The sequence below is a fragment of the Aquarana catesbeiana genome, linkage group LG04 (assembly GCF_042186555.1).
Source record: "Aquarana catesbeiana isolate 2022-GZ linkage group LG04, ASM4218655v1, whole genome shotgun sequence".
NCBI classification, from domain to species: Eukaryota; Metazoa; Chordata; class Amphibia; order Anura; family Ranidae; genus Aquarana; species Aquarana catesbeiana.
Genome location: NC_133327.1, coordinates 496,653,585 through 496,674,270, shown reverse-complemented (window position 1 = coordinate 496,674,270; position 20,686 = coordinate 496,653,585). Strand labels below are relative to the sequence as shown.

The 20,686-nt window shown below is 40.9% G+C and overlaps 1 protein-coding gene across 4 annotated transcripts in view; it reads left to right on the top strand.

The window, feature by feature from the left end:
• Nucleotides 1-20,686, top strand: part of CRIM1 (cysteine rich transmembrane BMP regulator 1) — a 1,688,666-nt gene that overhangs the window by 1,589,309 nt on the left and 78,671 nt on the right. The gene's annotated exons all lie outside the window — the stretch shown is intronic.

The window sequence follows — 20,686 nt, the reverse complement described above, 5'->3', positions numbered from 1 at the left end:
AGGGAAGGAGGGTTTTGGGTGAAGTGATTAAGGGCATAGTAATACCTGATGCTGAAGTAAAAACATGGGGAGGTATCCGGGAAGGCACCCAGAAAGGGGCCAACACCATATGAGGCCGGGGAAGGGCTATTAAGGATTGCAGGCAACGGGCGGAAGCGGGGTACGGCATATTCGCCCATGCCTGGAGCATCTAAAAGGAAAAAAATGTACGATCATTATGCACCCAAGCTGATACCCTGAAATACGGGACAGCAGGAAAATAAAGTAGATGGAGTAATCCCTTGTAACTTACTGTAAGCTGGCCATATTGCACGATGCCCGGAACCCGGAACCAACCGTCAATGAATAGACAGGCTAAGCAGGGTCAGGGGTCCCGCACGAGATAGTCGCGCGCCCGCGCATGCGCACCAGCCCTGAGGCTACGGGAGCAGAGTCCCTGCCAGGACGAGTACAAGAGGAGGGGGCGGTCCCATGTCTGAGACCAACCTCCCCGCCAGGGACCCCACCGGGCCGCCGCGGAAAAACACAGGGGGAGGACCGCACACCAGCGCCAGGGCCGGGGGGCAAGGAGGGGGAAGCAGAAAAGTCCCAGTATACAAAATGAATAACCAGTTGAAAAAGGAACATTGGAAAAAGTAGCACATTGATAATAAAAAGTGTGATGAAAAATACCATAATGAGACATAAAATTGATAGGTTAGGGATTAATGGATACCCTAAAACTGATGCAATTCACCGGCATGACATAGACCCATAGATATTAAACTACAGAATGCAGTATATAATAGTGAGGGCCGAGGACGATTATCACATGGTTGGGTACAGCCATGTGAAAGATTGGGCGGATAGCCAAATTAATTGTGTCTGCTCGGCCTGATGGGTGTCTGTCATGGAGGGTTGCATCAGGGTTAGTAAATAGAAGATGGTAGTATGCAGCGAATAATGATGAATAATGAAAGAGGCCCCCCCAAAGAAACAAACAAGTGGTCAATGGGGGTTAATTAAAAATGAGGGGTGGGAAAATTTGGGGCCAGGGAGGTGGAGGGCAGACCAATAGCCCTGTCCACACAAGCAGCTCACTCAATGATTCCCACTCAACATAGGTGCCGGGTGTGTTATCCACCCAAAATGTATATATGAATAGGTGGCCTCTATAATAAAGTATTAAGGTAAAAAAATTTTTAAAAACATGTACCATCATCCAGGAATGAATAATTTACAAAGTTTGGTAGCCTGATCCCCAGTCAGGCGACCTAAAGAAATGGGGGCATGTTGGACTATTGCGGTACAATAAACATTGGTAATAATATAGAAAATAAATCAGTGATATGGAATTGTATAATAGATTTTATTGATGCAGAAATACAAATCTTAATAATACAATACAGCATGATAGAGTTAAAAACATAGCGCCAGGTGGGGACGTAATTGTACAATAAAACAATTGATCTCAGAAGTCACTTCCTCAACTAGTTTCCCTCCCCCTATACCCTCACCATCCCACACTATATCCCACTAATGTTCCTATCTTCTCACTATGGCTATTACAATCTTTATGTTTTCCCCCCCTTGGTTTGCAAATTGCAATCCTCACAGTAGTCCTCACATATTTACCAATCTACTTCCTTCACCTTCCAGTGTCACTTTTTCACTCGTTTTATATTGGCAAAATAGTATACCCGACCATTCTTACGTTCTCTTCCCTAGTATCCCCGTCACTGTTGTAGCTCCCCCGGGTCGCCGTGGGAGATCACTCCAGGGTGGTGGAGCCCCGCGCTTGGGGTCAACTGGGACATGGGTAAGCAGATTCGTCCTTTCCCCCTGTAAACTTTATTGTATGTCTCTAACCATGATGCAATTTTACTGTAGATGTCTTTTTGGCATATTACATTGTACTCTTTCTTATTTTGTTAGGTTTAGCCATAATAAACCATCCTCAGACTCCCTCCTGATGAAGCGGTTATACCCGCGAAACTAGTTGAGGAAGTGACTTCTGAGATCAATTGTTTTATTGTACAATTACGTCCCCACCTGGCGCTATGTTTTTAACTCTATCATGCTGTATTGTATTATTAAGATTTGTATTTCTGCATCAATAAAATCTATTATACAATTCCATATCACTGATTTATTTTCTATATTATTACCAATGTTTATTGTACCGCAATAGTCCAACATGCCCCCATTTCTTTAGGTCGCCTGACTGGGGATCAGGCTACCAAACTTTGTAAATTATTCATTCCTGGATGATGGTACATGTTTTTAAAAAATTTTTTACCTTAATACTTTATTATAGAGGCCACCTATTCATATATAGTGTTTATTTGTGATATATACAGGTGCTGTACAGTGTCTCAGAAAACAAACCAGAAAAATAATAGCAAAACAAAATACAGGCCCTAACAGGATGAGCATGCCTGAACATATACAACTTGTTAGCTTTTACCAACCTCTTGCTCTCACAGACAAGGGTTGTCTGATTTCCCAGGCCGAGAGCACCGGTGTCTTTCTCAGATGAGCATAAATTGGCCTGGGGAAGAGGACCAAGGTCCGAACTGGTTCATGGATCAGAGATGCCTTAGTTCAGAAATTAAGTTGTGTAATAAAATAGAATGACACAGGGAAAAAGTATTAAATACGCTAACTGAAATTTATTTAATACTTCGTACAAAATCCTTTGTTGGTAATAATTGCTTCAAGACACTTCCTGTATGGAGAAACTAGTCGCATGCATTGCTCAAGTGTGATTTTGGCTCATTCTTTCACACAGTCTTCAAATCTTGAAGGTTACGTGGGCCTCTTCTATGAACTCTGATCTTTAGTTCTTTCCATAGATTTTCTTTGTCATCCTCTACACCCGGACATTGCACAATTGCAAACTGCTTCACAGGAGGGAGAAGAGAGATGAACACGGCAGTGTTTTACTGTTGCCTCGTTGTCAATTGATGTGCTGGGGCAAGTTCTAGACCAAGCTATATTGTTCAGTTGTAGTGTAGAGGGTAGGAGATGGCTATGTTGATGACAGATGTCACCGGGACTGAAAAACTGATGGTTTACCCAAAATTTTGAGTTGCTGCCAGAACAGGAATAGAAAGAAAAACAGCAGTTTAACCCTCCCCTACTCTATTCAAGATTAAACAAAATGTCTTTAGGTATATACCTTTAATTTCTCTCCCTATAAATGTACAGTATGTAATGCCTTGTTATTGGACAAAAGCATTTGCTACATTAAGTTCTGAGGTATAATGCACCAGTAAATCCACAATGATTAATATCTTTCATTCCCACACACAGCTTGGTATAATTGTACTTTCTGTGCAGAGTTGGCATTACAAGCAGGGGAAAAAAACTTTTTAGTGTCCTAACTACCAATTGATTGATGAAGTATGTCATGGGTAGCTTTACTTTTAGCTTGCAGTAGTGGTGATAAATTGCTTCTGATCTAAACAACCTTACGGCAGAACTAGAGCCGAAATATATATTTTGGTGTGTTTTAGAGGAGGAGGAATTGCACAATCTCCTCTATTCCTGTCAGAAAGTAGTTTTGTTTTCATCTGGCCTTTAAATGTGCAACCAGCGGCTGTAGCTTCCAACTGCTGATAGTCAAAACAAGGATTTGGTCACAATCATGCCCCTTTCCTTATGTCCCATTTGCTTAGAAAAATGTGATAAATAATTAAAAAAATATATGAATGTGTAAAAAGTGTAATAGACCAGAGCAAACAATCAGTATTCGTGTTCATTGAATCCACCTAGAGAACAAGATCTTCCTATCAAAAAATCTAGTTGCAGCACGTCATTGATCTTTGCACATCATCATATTTCCTTTTTGCACTTTTCAAGTGAATAAGGCTAAACATTTTTGAAACAAAATACTGTGATTTAAATAAAAATAAGAGCGAGCAATGTGTAGATATAGCAAATAACAAGAAAAATTCTGCACAAATACGGTAGGACTATGAAGAACGAACACCCTCAAACAGGAAGTCAGATCACAGCAGCAAAAAAAAAAAAAAAAAAAAAAAGGAATTTAGAGGAGGCTGAGAGCAATTTTTTTTTAACCATAGCTTGGTGTCACTATACTGTAAGATAGATTAGTAAAAGATAAATTCTTAGTGGTTGCTACATGATTTTATGAAAATTAGTAATTATTGATCAAACAAAAAATGTGTTTTCACATTTTACATCTTAAAAATAGAATGTTTGGCATTATTAGTTATTTTTGGTTTGCAAACCATTATTCAAATTCCTGACCAAAGTTTCACCTGTAATGTAAAAAATTACATTTTAATTACTTTACTGTTGTCTCCGTAATCTACTTACTGTGTAATACTTTAGGAAGCTGGGGCTTTGCACAATATAATAGTATAAAAACATAATACTTAATTTCAGTGTTCATTGTACAACCTAGTTTGCAAAATAGGATTAGTATTACATTGCAAAGCAATTGTATGGGTTTAGAAAATTGTGTGTGTGTATGTGTGTGTGTGTGTGTATATATATATATGTATATATACATATACATATAATACACATCCAAATGCATTTGGTTTCTATGAACCATAGAATGCAGTTGTAAAAAAAGATGAATACATTTACGTTTACTTGCACTCATGACATTTCATGGCTAAAGTAAAGTGGTTTTAAAGGCTAAAATATATCTCAATACTTTAATATATTCTTTATTAAGGTAAAAAACCCTCTGTGTCCAGCTCCCCCGCCAGCCCCCTAATACTTGCGCCCAATGTGGATCCAGCGCTGTGCCCAAAAGCAGCTCTCTTCACTACTCTCTTCTTCCTCACAGGGCAGATTGATAGCAGTGGAAGCCATTGGCTGCTGTCAATCAAATCCTGTGATGAGGGGGCGAGCTGAGCTATGCTGTCTGTGTCTATACAGCAATGCAGCTCGGGATTGAGACCGTAGGAGTGCCACAATAGAATGCGGCTTCCTGGCACACCTAGAAGAGGAGGAGCCAGGAGCACTAATAGGGGACCCTAAAAGAGGAGAATTGGGGCCGCTCTGTGCAAAACCATTGCACAGAGCAAATTAGCAAAACATGGTTGTTGTTTTTTAAAAATACATTTACAATCATTTTACATTTGCACACTGCATAGATTAAGGTATGACATCATATGACCAGATATAATTTGTATTCATTTGGTACACAGTTGCTTATTGGTCTGATGTGATCAGTCTTTGCCCTTCATAACCCTGCAATCCTAGGGGAAGATTTACCTCACAAGCTGCTTCTTTCTCACAGTTCTGCACATAATTTATTTTTCTCACCATTATGCTAGGCAGTCATGCCATGATTGCCCTTGTGGAGTCTACATTGGAAAACAAATGCCAAATCCTGCAGAGAAACGTGACAACAGAGCATCTGCAAGAGTTATTGGCAGGGGAAACTGGAAGAAAGGAGGGAGATATAAAGAGTCAAGGTTATAAAAACATGCTAGATGATTTTTGCTCTTGGCTTAAAGCTGAAAGATTAATTTTGGGTGCACGTATCCTTTAATAACTTCTAACACGTATGGAAATCTTTGCAGTTTGCCAGCATTAATTGTGAATAGAACGTCCACTATCATTTACTTTGTAGTTGTAATAAATGGTGTGTCTCTCATAAGATGAAAATGAAAGTACCTTACTCTCATTTGAAACCTTGTAATTACATTTAACCACTTCCCGTCAGCCCTATAGCGGATTGACGTCCGGGAAGTGGTTCTGTTATCCAGACTGGACGTCATATGACGTCCAGCAGGATAACATGCCGCAGCGCGCCCCCGGGGGCGCGCATCGCGGCGATCGGTGGAGCGGTGTGTCAGTCTGACACACCGCTACACTGATCTTGGTAAAAAGTCTCAGGCGGAGGCTCTTTACCACGTGATCAGCCGTGTCCAGTCACGGCTGATCACGCTGTCAATAGGAAGAGCCGTTGATCGGCTCTTCCTCACTCGCGTCTGACAGACGCAAGTAGAGGAGAGCCGATCGGCGGCTCTCCTGGCAGGGGGGGTCTGCGCTGATTGTTTATCAGCGCAGCCCCCCCTCAGATCACCCCACTGGACTACCAGGGATGCCACTAGGACCACCAGGGAAGGGGCAACGTGGATGGCCAGGTATGTACCCCATGGCCATCCACATGTGCCCAATCAGTGCCCACAAATGGGCACTGATTGGCACTATTATGTCAATGATCTGCCCAGCAATGCCCAGATCTGCCCAGCAATGCTTTATCAGTGCCACCTGTCATTGCCCATCTGTGCCACCTGTCATTGCCCATCTGTGCCCATCAGTGCCCACCTATCAGTGCCCATCAGTGCCACACATCAGTGCCACACATAAGTACCCATCAGTGCCACCCATATATACCAATCAATGCCACCTACGAGTGCCCATCAGTGCCGCCTATGTGTGCCCATCAGTGCCACCTATGAGTGCCGCATACCAGTGCCACCTATCAGTGCCCATCAGTGCCACCTATCAGTGCCCATCAGTGCCGCCTATCAGTGCCCATCATCAGTGCCCGTTAGTGCCACCTCATCAGTGCCACCTCATCGGTGCCACCTCATTGGTGCCACCTCATCGGTGCCCATCAGTGCCGCCGTATCAGTGCCCATCAGTGCAGCCATATCAGTGCCCATTATTGAAGGAGAAAGCGTACTTATTTACAAAAAAATTTAACAGAAACAAAGAAAAACTTGTTTTTTTTTCGAAATTTTCGGTCTTTTTTTATTTGTTGAAAAAAAAATAAAAACCGCAGAGGTGATCAAATACCACCAAAAGAAAGCTCTATTTGTGGGAACAAAATGATAAAAAATTTGTTTGGGTACAGTGTAGCATGACCGCGCGATTGTCATTCAAATTGCAACAGCGCTGAAAGGTAAAAATTGGGCTGGGCGGGAAGGTGTCTAAGTGCCTGGTATTGAAGTGGTTAAATAGCTATCTTAGGACACATCACTGCTTATCCTGCAGTTATGTCAGCTTTTTCATTGTAAATCTTCAGGCCTATGTGATATTGAATAAAACAGTCTATAAAATAATAACAAAAACTACATTTTGGTGACCTTAATGTTTTCAGAGATCCCATATCTCCTGAGAAGGACAGAACGGAGATCTGTCAATGTAAACAGACAGATCTCCATTCTGTCAAGGGAGTAGAGACCGATTGTCTGCGCCTAGTGCTTAGGAGCATTGATCGGTCTCCTCCCCCAGTCAGTCCCATCCCCCCACAGTTAGAAACACACCGAGGGAACACACTTAACCCCTTGATCGCCCCCTAGTGTTAACCCCCTCCCTGCCAGTGACATTTATACAGTAATTGATGGCTATTTTTAGCTCTGATCCCTGTATAAATCTATCTCCTATTTTGTAGATGCTATAACTTTTGCGCAAACCAATGAATATACGCTTATTGCGATTTTTTTTTTCTACCAAAAATATGTAGAAGAATACATATCGGCATAAACTGAGGAAAAAAATTTTTTTTTTTATACATTTTTTGGGGGATATTTATTGTAGCAAAAAGTAAAAAAAATTGCATATTTTTCAAAATTGGCGGTCTTTTTTTGTTTATAGCACAAAAAATAAAAACCGCATAGGTGATCAAAAACCACCAAAAGAAAGCTCTATTTGTGGGAAAAAAAAGGACATCAATTATGTTTGGGTACAGCGTCGCAGGACCATGCAATTGTCAGTTAAACCTGCACAGTGCCGCATTACAAAAAATGGCCTGGTTAGGAAGAGTGGTTAAAGATAGTGATCACATGAAGCCATTTATTATGACATAGTTGTTTGACTCCTTTTTAAACCATAATGATAACAGAAATCACCAAAATGGCCCTGATCAGCAGTTTACATACCATGGAATGCCTGGCCTTGGTACTGACACACGCAAGTTAAAATGGCAATAAAGGTTAACTTCCCACATATGTAGCTTTTTAAATTGCAATTTGTGTCTGTGTGTAAATAGTCAATGAGTTTGTTAGCGCTCACATGGATGCACTGAGCAGGCTAGATACTTAGCCATGGGGAGCAGAAAAGAGCTGTCAAAAGACCTGCATAGCAAGGTAATGGAACTTTATAAAGATGGAAAAGGATATAAAAAGTTATCCAAAGTCTTAAATATGCCAGTCAGTACTGTTAAATCACTTATTAAGAAGTGGAAAATTCAGTGATTTCTTGATACTACGCAAAGGCCAGATAGACCAAGAAAGACTACAGCCACAAATGCCAGAAGAGTTGCTCAGGATACAAAGAAAAACCCACAAATAACCTCAAGAGAAATACAGGCTGCTCTGGAAAAATACAATGTGGTTGTTTCAAGGATTGCAATACAACGATGAACAAAAATGAGCTGCATGATCGAGTTGCCAGAAAAAAAGCCCAATGCCACAAAAAAGCCCAGTTACAATATGCCCAACAACACCTTGACACACCTCACAGCTTCTGGCACACTGTAATCTGGAGTGACGAGACCGAAATAGAGCTTTGTGGTCACAACCCATAAGCGTTATGTTTGGAGAGGGGTCAACAAGGCCTATAGCGACAAGAATACCATCCCCACTGTAAAGCATAGTGGTGACTCACTGATGTTTTGTTAGTGCGTGAGCTCTAAAGGCATATATGTTTATTTTGTGAAAATTGATGGCAAGATGAATGCAGCATGTTATCAGAAAATACTGGCAATTTGCATACTTCTTTACGTAAGCTGCGCATGAAACGCTCTTGGATTTTCCAGCACATCAATGACCCTAAGCACAAGGCCAAGTTGACCCTCCAATGGTTACAGCAGAAAAAGATGAAGGTTCTGCATTAGTCACCACAGTCTCCTGACCTTAATATCATTGAGCCTCTTTGGGAAGATCTCAAATGTGCAGTTCATGCATGACGACCAAAGACTTTGACCTGGAGGCATTTTGCCAAAACAAATGGGCAGCTATGCCACCCGCGAGAATTCGGGGCCTTAGACACTTCTCAAAAAAAGGCTGCACATTGTCATTGATGCTAAAGGGGCAATACACAGCATTAAGAACTAAGGGTATGCAGACTTTTGAACAGGGGTCATTTTATTTACTTGTTGCCATGTTTTGTTTTGATTGTGCCATTCTCTTATTATGTACAATTGACGATAACTCCCATAAGAAATACAAGAAATTTGTTTTGCCTGTTCAATGTTTCCTTTAAAAATGGTACATACTGTATATTACCAATTCTCCAAAGGGTATGCAAACTTTTGAGCACAGCTGTATGAGTATGTGTCTGTATATTCTGCATATATATAGTGTATAAACAGTGTGTGTGTGTATACATATACAGACTGAGATTATTCTTCCTATGTGTCAGGTGTGAAAAATGCTGTAAATTAAGAATGCTTGCAGAAATAGAAGTGTTAATGGTTTATTTTTATCAATTAACAAAATGAACAGAGAGAGAAATCCAAATCAGATCAATATTTGGCGTGCACCCTTTCCCTTTAAAACAGCATAATCTAGGTACACTTGCACACAGTTTTTGAAGGAACTAAGTTTTTCCAAACATGGTGGAGAACTAACCACAGACCTTCTGTGGATGTATAAATATCCAAACATAAACAAAACAGCACTTGCACTTAATAAATGTCTACAGAAGAAATTGTACAATGAACTATACTAAATTCTTGTGTGCTGTGTCCTTATTTCACCCTCGTAAAAAATAAACATGCTTTCAATTAGTACTTCTTTCAACCATGCTCTTGTGCAAAACACTCCCTACTCACTGAAACACATTGACTTGAACAGGATACACCAGAGCACTTGCTATTGACCATACACCAATACATAAAGAATGGGAGGAAGCGTGCATCATCATCTAATTGTCAACTTATGCCTGGGGATATCACTTTAAAAACACTAGAGGCGGTCCCACTATTGCCTCTAACTGATTCACTCAGGACCTCATAGTATTGGTATTTAAAAAGCAGAAAGGAGAAGCATTTATTAGCAACCACGTATGTTAAAAATGCACTTACAGCTTTTTAGGGAAGATAAGCACAGACTGTATACAACCAAGAATAGCCGCTGGCTCATTCAGCGTGCGTTCCAGCAAATCTGAACATCACGTAACAGAAGTCCCTCCCATACCTTCCGTTACGTCACTTCCAGTTTCAGTGAAAACCGGAAGTGATGTAACTATATGGTGTTTAAAAATAGCAGCTGCACTGTAAATTATAAATCGTACGGGCAGAGGTGACACATACAGTGCTTCTCTAGATGCAGGCTGCCTCAAATCCTTCCTTCTCTTTATGTAATGCCAAACAGACTCGATGATGTTGATCTCTGTGGGGGCCAAACCATCGCTTCCAAGACTCTGTTCTTCTTTACACTGAAGATAGTTCTTAATGACATTGGATGTATGTCTGGGGTCATTGTCCTGCTGCAGAATAAATTTGGAGCCAATCACACACCTGCCTGATGGTATGGCATGATGGATAAGTATCTGCCTGTGTTTCTTAGCATTGAGGACACTATTGATCCTGACCAAATCTCCAACTCCTTTTGCAGAAATGCAGCCCCAAACTTGCAAGGAACCTCCACTATCCTTCACTGTTGCCTGCAGACACTCATTATTGTGCTGCTCTCCAGCCCTTCGCAAACAAACTGCATCCTGCTACAGCCAAATATTTAAATGTTGACTTCAGTCCAAAGCACCTGCTGCCATTTTTCCCAGGAATCCCAGTTCCTATGTTTTTGTGCATAGTTGGGTCGCTTAGCCTTGTTCCAGTTCAGAGGTATGGCTTTTTGGCCTCAATTTTTTTAAGACTTCTCTGGACAGTAGATCGGTGTATCTGGGTCCCACTGGTTTTCACCAGTTCTATACTGATGGCGCTGATGGACATCTTCCGTTGTCGAAGTGAAGTAAGCATGATGCATCTATCATCTGCTGCATTAAAGTGATTGTAAAACAACCCATTAAATTTGTAAAACAACCCATTGATTTTAAAATAGTAATGAAATGCAAATTATTTTTGTATTGATAAAAGTAAAAACATTGTAAATACCTTTTTTCCCTTTTTTTTTATAAGTGATCACATTCCCTCTGTTCTCAGCTGCATAAGAGCTGGGAGGAGAAGCAGCAGTACACTGAGCTTCCCAGTGAATGGCTGTGCAACGGGGGGCATGTCAGGAGAAGTCTGATCATTAGAGGAAATCATACTGAGTTCCCAGGATTGCTAGAGAACTGACCACAGTGTTGGTCAGTTCTCTAGCATCACGGAGCTGGTGGATGTTAGAGACCTTTAGGGTTGTCCCGATACCACTTTTTTAGGACCGAGTACAAGTACCGATACTTTTTTTCAAGTACTCGCCGATACCGATTACCGATACTTTTTTTTTAATGTCACGTGACAGTGGTTTTTTTTTTTTTTTTTTTTAGGGGGGGGAGTGTGAACGGTGTGTGTGTGTGTGTGTTTTTTTTTTTTTTCATTTACATTTATTATTTTTACAATTTAATTTTTTTTTTATTCTTTATTGCACTATGTGTGTGTTTTTTTTTTTAATCAGCCCTGTTGGGGGGCTTTGGTGAGGTATCAGGGGTCTTAACAGACCTCTGATATCTCCCCCTTGAGACAGAGAAAGAGACCGAGGATAGAGATTCTCCAGTCCCTTTCTCTGCAGCCTCAGCTGCACTGACAATGAATGGAGAGAAGACAGCGGCTCCTCTCCATTCATAAACTGACACATCATAATCACAGGTGATTACAATGTTTCAGTTATGTGAATAGACAGAGTCAGCTGACTCTGTCAAATCACACAGCGGAGAGACAGCAGAACGGAGGGGACAGAGGAAGAGAGAGGGGGACAGCGGAAAGCCGGAACGGATGGGGACAGCGGAGGGGGACAGAGCAACGGAGGGGGACAGAGCAAAGAAGGAGGACAGCGGAGGGGAACAGAGGAACGGAGGGGGACAAAGCAACGGAGCAGGACAGCGGAGGGGGACAGAGGAACGGAGGGGGACAGAGCAACGGAGCAGGACAGCGGAGGGGGACAGAGGAACGGAGGGGGACAGAGCAACGGAGCAGGACAGCGGAGGGGGACAGAGGAACGGAGGGGGACAAAGCAACGGAGCAGGACAGCGGAGGGGGACAGAGGAACGGAGGGGGACTAAGGGGTATGAGGTGACAGTCAGCGGTGATCGTGTGTGGGGGAGTTACAAGCACCGATCACCGCTGTATGTCACTAAAGCAGCTGAAAGCCGCGGGGGGAGAAGCTTGTAACTCCCCCACGCGCCGATCACTGCTGACAGTCAAGGTATCGGGGGAAGCATCGGGAGCATTTGCCCGAGTACAAGTACTTGGGCAAATGCTCGGTATCGGTGCCAATACCGATACTAGTATCGGGACAACCCTAGAGACCTTGCGTTCCTCCACCTTCCATTTGAGGATGCCCCACAGCTGCTCAATAGGGTTTAGGTCTGGAGACATGCTTGGCCAGTCCATCACCTTTACCCTCAGCTTCTTTAGCAAGGCAGTGGTAATCTTGGAGGTGTGTATGGGGTCGTTATCATGTTGGAATACTGCCCTGTGACCCAGTCTCCGAAGGGAGGGGATTATACTCTGCTTCAGTATGTCACAGTACATGTTGACATTCATGGTTCCCTCAATGAACTGTAGCTCTCCAGTGTCGGCAGCACTCATGCAGCCCCAGACCATGACACCCCCACCACCATGCTTGACTGTAGGCAAGACACACTTATCTTTGTACTCCTCACCTGGTTGTCGCCACACACACTTGACACCATCTGAACCAAATAAGTTTATCTTGGTCTCATCAGACCACAGCACAAGGTTCCAGTAATCCATTTCTTTAGTCTGTTTGTCTTCAGCAAACTGTTTGCGGGCTTTCTTGTGCATCATCTTTAGAAGAGGCTTCCTTCTGGGACGACAGCTATGCAGACCAATTTGATGCAGTGTGTGGCATATGGTCTGAGTACTGACAGACTGACCCCCCACCCCTTCACCTCTGCAGCAATGCTGGCAGCACTCATATGTCTATTTCCTAAAGACAACCTCTGGATATGATGCTTTGGTCGACCATGGCGAGACCTGTTCTGAGTGGAACCTGTCCTGTTAAACCGCTGTATGGTCTTGACCACCGTGCTGCAGCTCAGTTTCAGGGTCTTGGCAATCTTCTTATAGCCTAGGCCAGCTTTATGTAGAGCAGCAAATTCTTTTTTTTTAGATCCTCAGAGAGTTCTTTGCCATGAGGTGCCATGTTGCCAACTTCCAGTGACCAGTATGAGAGAGTGAGAGCGATAACACCAAATTGAACACGTAGAAAATATATATATATAAATATTGCGCTATCAGAAAGAGAAATAAGCAGCTAGCACTAACAAGTGATCTAAACCTGTGAAAAATACATAGTGAAAAGAAAAGTGCAGCACTAAGAAAGTGGTAACAAACATTGATATGTGATATACAATGTAAATATATAAGTTGGATTTTTAGGTGTATATAAAAATAATATTTAAAAAAAAAGGGACATAAGGGTTGAGAGTTGAATCTCAGAAACATCCGTTAGGATGTGCACCTCTAGCACAAACTAATATACATAGGTGAATTCATACAATGTCCAAAAAGGTGTATATATGTTAATTACCCAAGGATGTAAAATTTAACACAAATAGTTATGCATAAATAAGTCCATGAATTATCCAGTAAGATGTATAAATGTTATACACCCAGAAGTGTAAATAACATGATATTCAAGTGTTGATAGCAGATCCACCACCGTGAGTAAAAGTGGGGGGCTTACCAGAACGATTGGACACAGATGGGTATACACCCACTGCGCCAATTAAGCTTGTATAGCTGTAGATCTCTGGAGATGGAATAAGGATAGCCAAGGTACTTGTAGAGAGTATGTATGGTGGTCCCGCCTGCTGACACCACTACACTGCCAAATTTTACCTATTCTCAGCGCTGTATTTTATCTTCACAAATGTGAGTGTTTTATCTTCAATAAATACGCTTCATAGCTTTTTATACAGTATCACGCTATGTGCTCTCATGTTTTCTCCTTATATGCTGTGGATACTTGATTGGATTTGTCCTTACCATACATACTCTCTACAAGTACCTTGGCTATCCTTATTCCATCTCCAGAGATCTACAGCTATACAAGCTTAATTGGCACAGTGGGTGTATACCCATCTGTGTCCAATCGTTCTGGTAAGCCCCCCACTTTTACTCACGGTGGTGGATCTGCTATCAACACTTGAATATCATGTTATTTACACTTCTGGGTGTTTAACATTTATACATCTTACCGGATAATTCATGGACTTATTTATGCATAACTATTTGTGTTAAATTTTACATCCTTGGGTAATTAACATATATACACCTTTTTGGACATTGTATGGATTCACCTATGTATATTAGTTTGTGCTAGAGGTGCACATCCTAACGGATGTTTCTGAGATTCAACTCTCAACCCTTATGTCCCTTTTTTTTAGACTATTATTTTTATATACACCTAAAAATTCAACTTATATATTTACATTGTATATCACATATCAATGTTTGTTACCACTTTCTTAGCGCTGCACTTTTCTTTTCACCAAATTGAACACACTTGGTCCTCATTCACACCTGAGACCTTGTAGCACTAACGAGTCACATGGCACCGGGGAGGGAAAATGGCTAATTGGGCCCAATTTGGACATTTTCACTTAGGGGTGTACTCACTTTTGTTGCCAGCGTTTTAGACATTAACCACTTGCCGACCGATATACTTCGACAAAGTGGCACGGGTACGCAAAGCAAAGTACCCATACGTCGCTGCGTCATCTGCGGCTAACGGGCGCATGCGGGTCCCGCGGACTCAATGTCCGCCGGTGGCCCGCGATCATGACACAGAGAGGCAGAACGGGGAGATGCCTATGGGCATTTCCCAGTTCTGCCTAGCAACATGACAGGGATCTACTTCTCCCAGTGATCGGGAGCAGTGATCTCCTCTGTCATGTTCTAGTGAGCCCATCCCCCTACAGTTAGAACACACCCAGGGAACACGCTTATCCCCTTGATCGCCCCCTAGTTTTTAACCCCTTCCCTGCCAGTGACATTAACACAGTAATCAGTGCATTTTTATATCACTGATCGCTGTATAAATGCTAATGGTCCCAAAATAGTGTCAAAGGCGTCCGCTCTGTCTGCCGCAATGTCGCAATCACGATAAAAATCGCAGATCACTGCCATTACTAATAAAAAGAAAAATATAATAAAAATGCCATAAATCTATCCCCTATTTTGTAGATGCAATAACTTTTGCGCAAACCAATCAATATACGCTTATTGCGATTTTTTTTTTTTTTTACCAAAAATATGTAGAAGAATACATATCAGCCTAAACTGAGAAAGAATTTTTTTTTTATATTATTTTTTGGGGATATTTATTATAGCAAAAAGTTAAAAATATTGCTTTTTTTGTTTATAGCGCAAAAAATAAAAACCACAGAGGTGATCAAATGCCACCAAAAGAAAGCTCTATTTGTGGGAAAAAAAGGACGTCAATTTTGTTAGGGTACAACATCGCATGACCGTGAAATTGTCAGTTAAAGTGACGCAGTGCCGTATCGCAAAAAAGGGCTTGGTCAGGAAGGGGGTGGTTAATGGCTGTGTGTTGTTATTTTGAGGGGACAGCAAATTTACACTGTTATACAAGCTGTACTTTAAGTATAATTTATTCAGTGTTGTCACATGTAAAGATATAATAAAATATTTAAATATATAAAATATTTACAAAAATGTGAGGGGTGTACTCACTTTTGTGAGATACTGTATAATTTTCACAAAGCCATTACATTCCACATATTGTTAATGCAATAATTTTACATGAAGGTCTTCTATTAACTTCAAATCAAAATGCAGTCATTTTGAGTAAATCCTTATAAGTTAATGTGTACAAATGAGAAATTCAGTTCTGGGCAAGTACATAAAAAAATTAAAATTGAGCTGCACCTTTAGAGCCATGGACCATACAATGTCCAAGATAAGTCAGCTGAGGAAAAGCAGCTGATCTGATTTCTGGACCTGTCCTAAACGTAACTGTTAGTTTGAGTTCCTCAGCATCCACATTACATTGTGGGAAGAGAACGTGTTTTGTTTTTGTTTGTATTTTTTCAAGACAGCATTTCCCAGGCTTTGGAAACTAAGAGTGCTGCAGAGAAATTATGAGAAGCAAATTGTATGTTGTGGCACTTTGGAGTTTCTTCTATGACAGGTTTATGTCAGTTTCTACTGTATTATAGTGATGGTTTATCAAGCGAAATAGAGCACTAGGCAATGCTTTTGTATTGTTTTATATTAAAAAAATGGATGACTTAGGGAACAGTTTATATGTTTTTACTATATTGTTATGCAGAACTTTTGTGATGTTTTCTCTGGTAAAGATTAAAGTTCTAGGTATCACTATAAGATGCAGAGAAGGTATAAAAAACAGAATCACTGTAACCATTTGCTTTTTTTCAATGCTATGCGTACCTATAACTAATAATGTAACTATCACAACATTATGGAAAAATCTGACACATGTATCTATCTATCTATCTAAATCTCATGCTGTTACTTCTGAACTACTCACTTAGCAAAATTTTGGCAAAATTAGAAATACTTTATAAGCCACAGTCTGGCAATTTCATGTTACTGTATACTGTTTAAATAGGAGGAGTAGTTTGTTTTTACAAAACAATGCTCTTGGCAAAGTTTTCGCTCCCAAGTCAGTCCATTAACATAATTTACAGCTAATGTTTATACAGATAGCCATGATTCGGCAATATCTATGCTGACCAGGAAATAGTTTAGTAGACTTTTATTGCACTTTAACAGTCAAACCAAAAGTATCAGCTCATCCTTTGCTTTTTAGATCTGAATCGACCATAACCTAACGTGCTGGGATAACATTTCCTACTCCAGGATAAATAATTATTTTACTCAGCCTTGTAAATGTGCAGAAAATTTCTATAGAAAAAGAAAACAGGCCTATTGTCTAACAGAATAAATGTAATGTTTTATTTAATAATATGCATTTGAAATATAATTGCCAGATCTAAAAGGTGGTTGTGGACAACAATTCCAATTTTCTTTGATTCAGTTTACATGTATTAGCCATGATAATGGGTGGTCAGGTAGTTGCTGGTTCTGATGTTTTAGTGAAAAATTTATTACAGTTGGGGGTTGGGTTTATTATAAGGCCCCATTCACACTTGGCGATTTGGAATCACGGGTGGAATTACTGCGATTCTGCCCGTGATTCTAAATCTTGTGACAATTGCTAAAAAATGCATGTGCGCCTTTAAAAATTGCAAGAAGCTTGTTGCCCAAAAAGGAACAGGTGCTTCTTTTGGGGTCCAAACGTGCATAAGGCAGCCTGTTGAAGTATATAGGCTAGTTTCCACTACGCAAAGTGTGAATGGGGCCTAAGGGTTAACGATTCATTCTGGTAAAATTATATCTAAACTCTTTTAGTAAAATCTCGTATGTTAGTGTAACCGAATATGTCATTTTCAATATTTTTAAATATCTGGTGAAATTGCCATAAAGGTCCTTCTTCAGGCTCTGCGTATTATAGGGTGACAGCACCCTTCCCCTGTCTCATAATTCTGCTCCTTCATTGCCACCTTGGCTATTTCAACATATATTATGCAGTCATAGTCCACTATTGTCACCAACGCTTGCTCTAAGAAATTGCATGCAGTTCTTGCTGAAGTGCATGCATGTAGGCATAAATGTTTGCACAGACAACAAACCATGAAAAAAGGATTGAAAACAAGAATTACATTTGTTCAAAGAAAATAGAAATTGTTTACGATACAATTATTTTTTTTTTTTTAGCAAACTAAGAGTTCATATAGATGGCTCTTTCTGTCAAATGCAGCCTTTTCCATTTGAGTACAACACTTTTTGAACACTTAAGTTCAAATGCAAAACAAAAAACATTGCATTGACATTGCATTGCCTGCAGTCCAAATCCATCTCAATAGGACCCTCTGGGTCCAAAAAATGGAACCCAGAGCAGGGTAAACGCAGCCTCTTGACTATTATCTACTCCATTAAAGTCAATGGGAATCTGCAGACCTGCATTTTAATGTGTATTTCTAGCACAGGAAAACAATGCCTATCTTCAAAAGCCCTGAATGTCAATCAGTTAGGGTTTACATCTACTTTCAAAATTAAATTTGGGCTTTAACAGATGGGGTTAATTTCATGTTTAGAATTACCCTTTCTGTTACTTTTTGGTGCAGTTTCTTTCAGATGTTACATTTCTTGCTGACAAATATTTCTGGTACATGGATGGGCCCTTTATTGCGGAAAAGCAGTAAATATTATACTGTATATTTTCTGAAAGCAGACACCCTATAGAATAAAATAGTGGTAGAACTGAGGTCTCTCCCACCATACTGGTCATGGGTACACCATTGGGCACGATGAGCATGGGAAACATGATGGTAGCTTGCTGGGGAGATAGGGTGGAGACACTTATAAGGGTGTGTGAAAGCGATCTGCCAGATTGCTTCCATCTGACAGCCAACAGTTGGCTTGTCAGATATACACACACTTCCAGCGGCGGTAGCCACCAGGAGTACCCCCCACCACCATCATTAACATTCCATTTGTTTGCATGACATTTTTCACATTGCTTCTGGGTGATTAGCAGGAAGGGAATGTCAGCGAAGGGACATTTTGCTGACTCATTGCACCACAACACACAGTAGTGCATTACTGTGCATTGCAGTGCAGGACGTGCCAGGTGTGCACTGGGTTGCTACTCAGTGTGAATGGTAACAGAATGCAGTAGGCACAATACAGCGATGCACGTCACTACAACACATAGCCATGGAAAATGTGTGCCCATCTGTTTGTCGTCTCCTCTCTATTTTAGTAACTTTCTTCAATATAATTTCATTTGATTCTTTACCTGCTTTTGTTTATATTTTTCTGCATATTTACATGCAGACCAAGCTGTCAATAAAAAGTGATAGTGACAGCAGTTGGGATAAACTATAATACAATATTGCAGTAGCCTCTTTATATTTTATGGTTTAGAGCTGGCCATAGATGGCTAGAATTTTGAATGAAAATTCGTACAAAAATTCTCAGAACATTTAAATGTCGAAAGATTTTGTTTTTTGATTTTTGAATGAATAGACCTTACTGAATGAAAACCACATACGTTGTTACAAAATTTGTTCATTGTTCAAAACATTTCCATCCTGCTCCTTCAAATTTTCTCGCCCCTGTGGTCAAAAACAAATGTCGATTTGATCTATTAAGGCTGGTTTCATACTATTGTGAATTGGATGCGATGTTTCCCGCATCCAGTTCGAATGCCAGGAGTCTGTGACCGGTTAACAAATCTCCGGGGTGGCTTCGGTGCGAGTTGCACAGGAGTCCTTTGCTTCTTCTGGTCCATTTCAGGTCCGAGTTAAGCCAAAAAATCAGACTGAAATCGGACCTGAAACGGTGAACAGGGATGCACCAGACCCCTGCTGTAAACCACTCCGTGCGGCAGTGTGAACCCAGCCTAATGATTAGAAAAATTGAAAAAAACTTTCTTGGAACATTTTTTCCTAAAAATTTTTATTCAAAATTGTACCCATCTATGGCCAGCCTAAATCTGTAGACCTTATGCACACAGGCAGTACAGCCCACAAATTAGGCTGTTAAAATCAATGAAACGCTAAAATATACAGGGCCATATTATTATTATTATTATTATTATTATTATAATACAGGATTTATATAGCGCCAAAAGTTTACGCATCGCTTTACAATATAAAAGAGAGACAATACAGTTATAATACAATAAAATACAAGAGGATTAAGAGGGCCCTGCTCAGAAGAGCTTACAATCTAATAGGATGGGGCAGGTGGTACAAAAGGTTGTAACTGTGGGGAATGAGCTGGTGGAAGTGGTAGGAGATTAGTTGGAGACGTGATAGGCTTTCCTGAAGACATGAGTTTTCAGGGATCACCTGAAGGTAGCAAGAGTAGGGGATAGCCGGATAGATGGAGGTAGCGAGTTCCAGAGGGTGGGAGAGGCTCTGGGGAAATCCTGGAGATGAGCATGGGAGGAGAAGATGAGAAAGCTTGAAAGCAGGAGGTCTTGAGAAGAGCGGAGAGGTCGATTTGGGTGATATTTGGAGACAAGATTAGTGATGTAGCTCGGGGCAGAGTTGTGAATGGCTTTGTATGTTGTGGTTAGTATTTTGAATTTAATTTGCTGGGTGATTGGGAGCCAGTGTAGGGATTGGAGTAGAGGGTTGGCAGACACTGAGCTGTTGGTAAGGTGGATAAGTCTGGCAGCAGCATTCATGATAGTCTGAAGAGGGGATAGCCTATGGAGAGGTAGGCCAATGAGAAGGGAGTTGCAATAGTCAAGGCGTGAGATAACAAGAATGAGGAGCTTGGTGGTTTCATTTGTTAAAAAGGGGCGAATTTTGGAGATGTTACGGAGATGAATTTTACAAACTTTTGACAACTTTTGCCCGAAAGAGTTAGTCAGCATTTGAGGCATACATCCCTGTAAGCAAAAAACTACTTGGAACAGCATACAGCCACTACATATTTCGACCTGTCATTAGCTTTGACAAGTTTCTGGCAGAAGTCTGTATACCGCACCTGTGCCTCCCAGCAGCCAAAATGCATCTATTT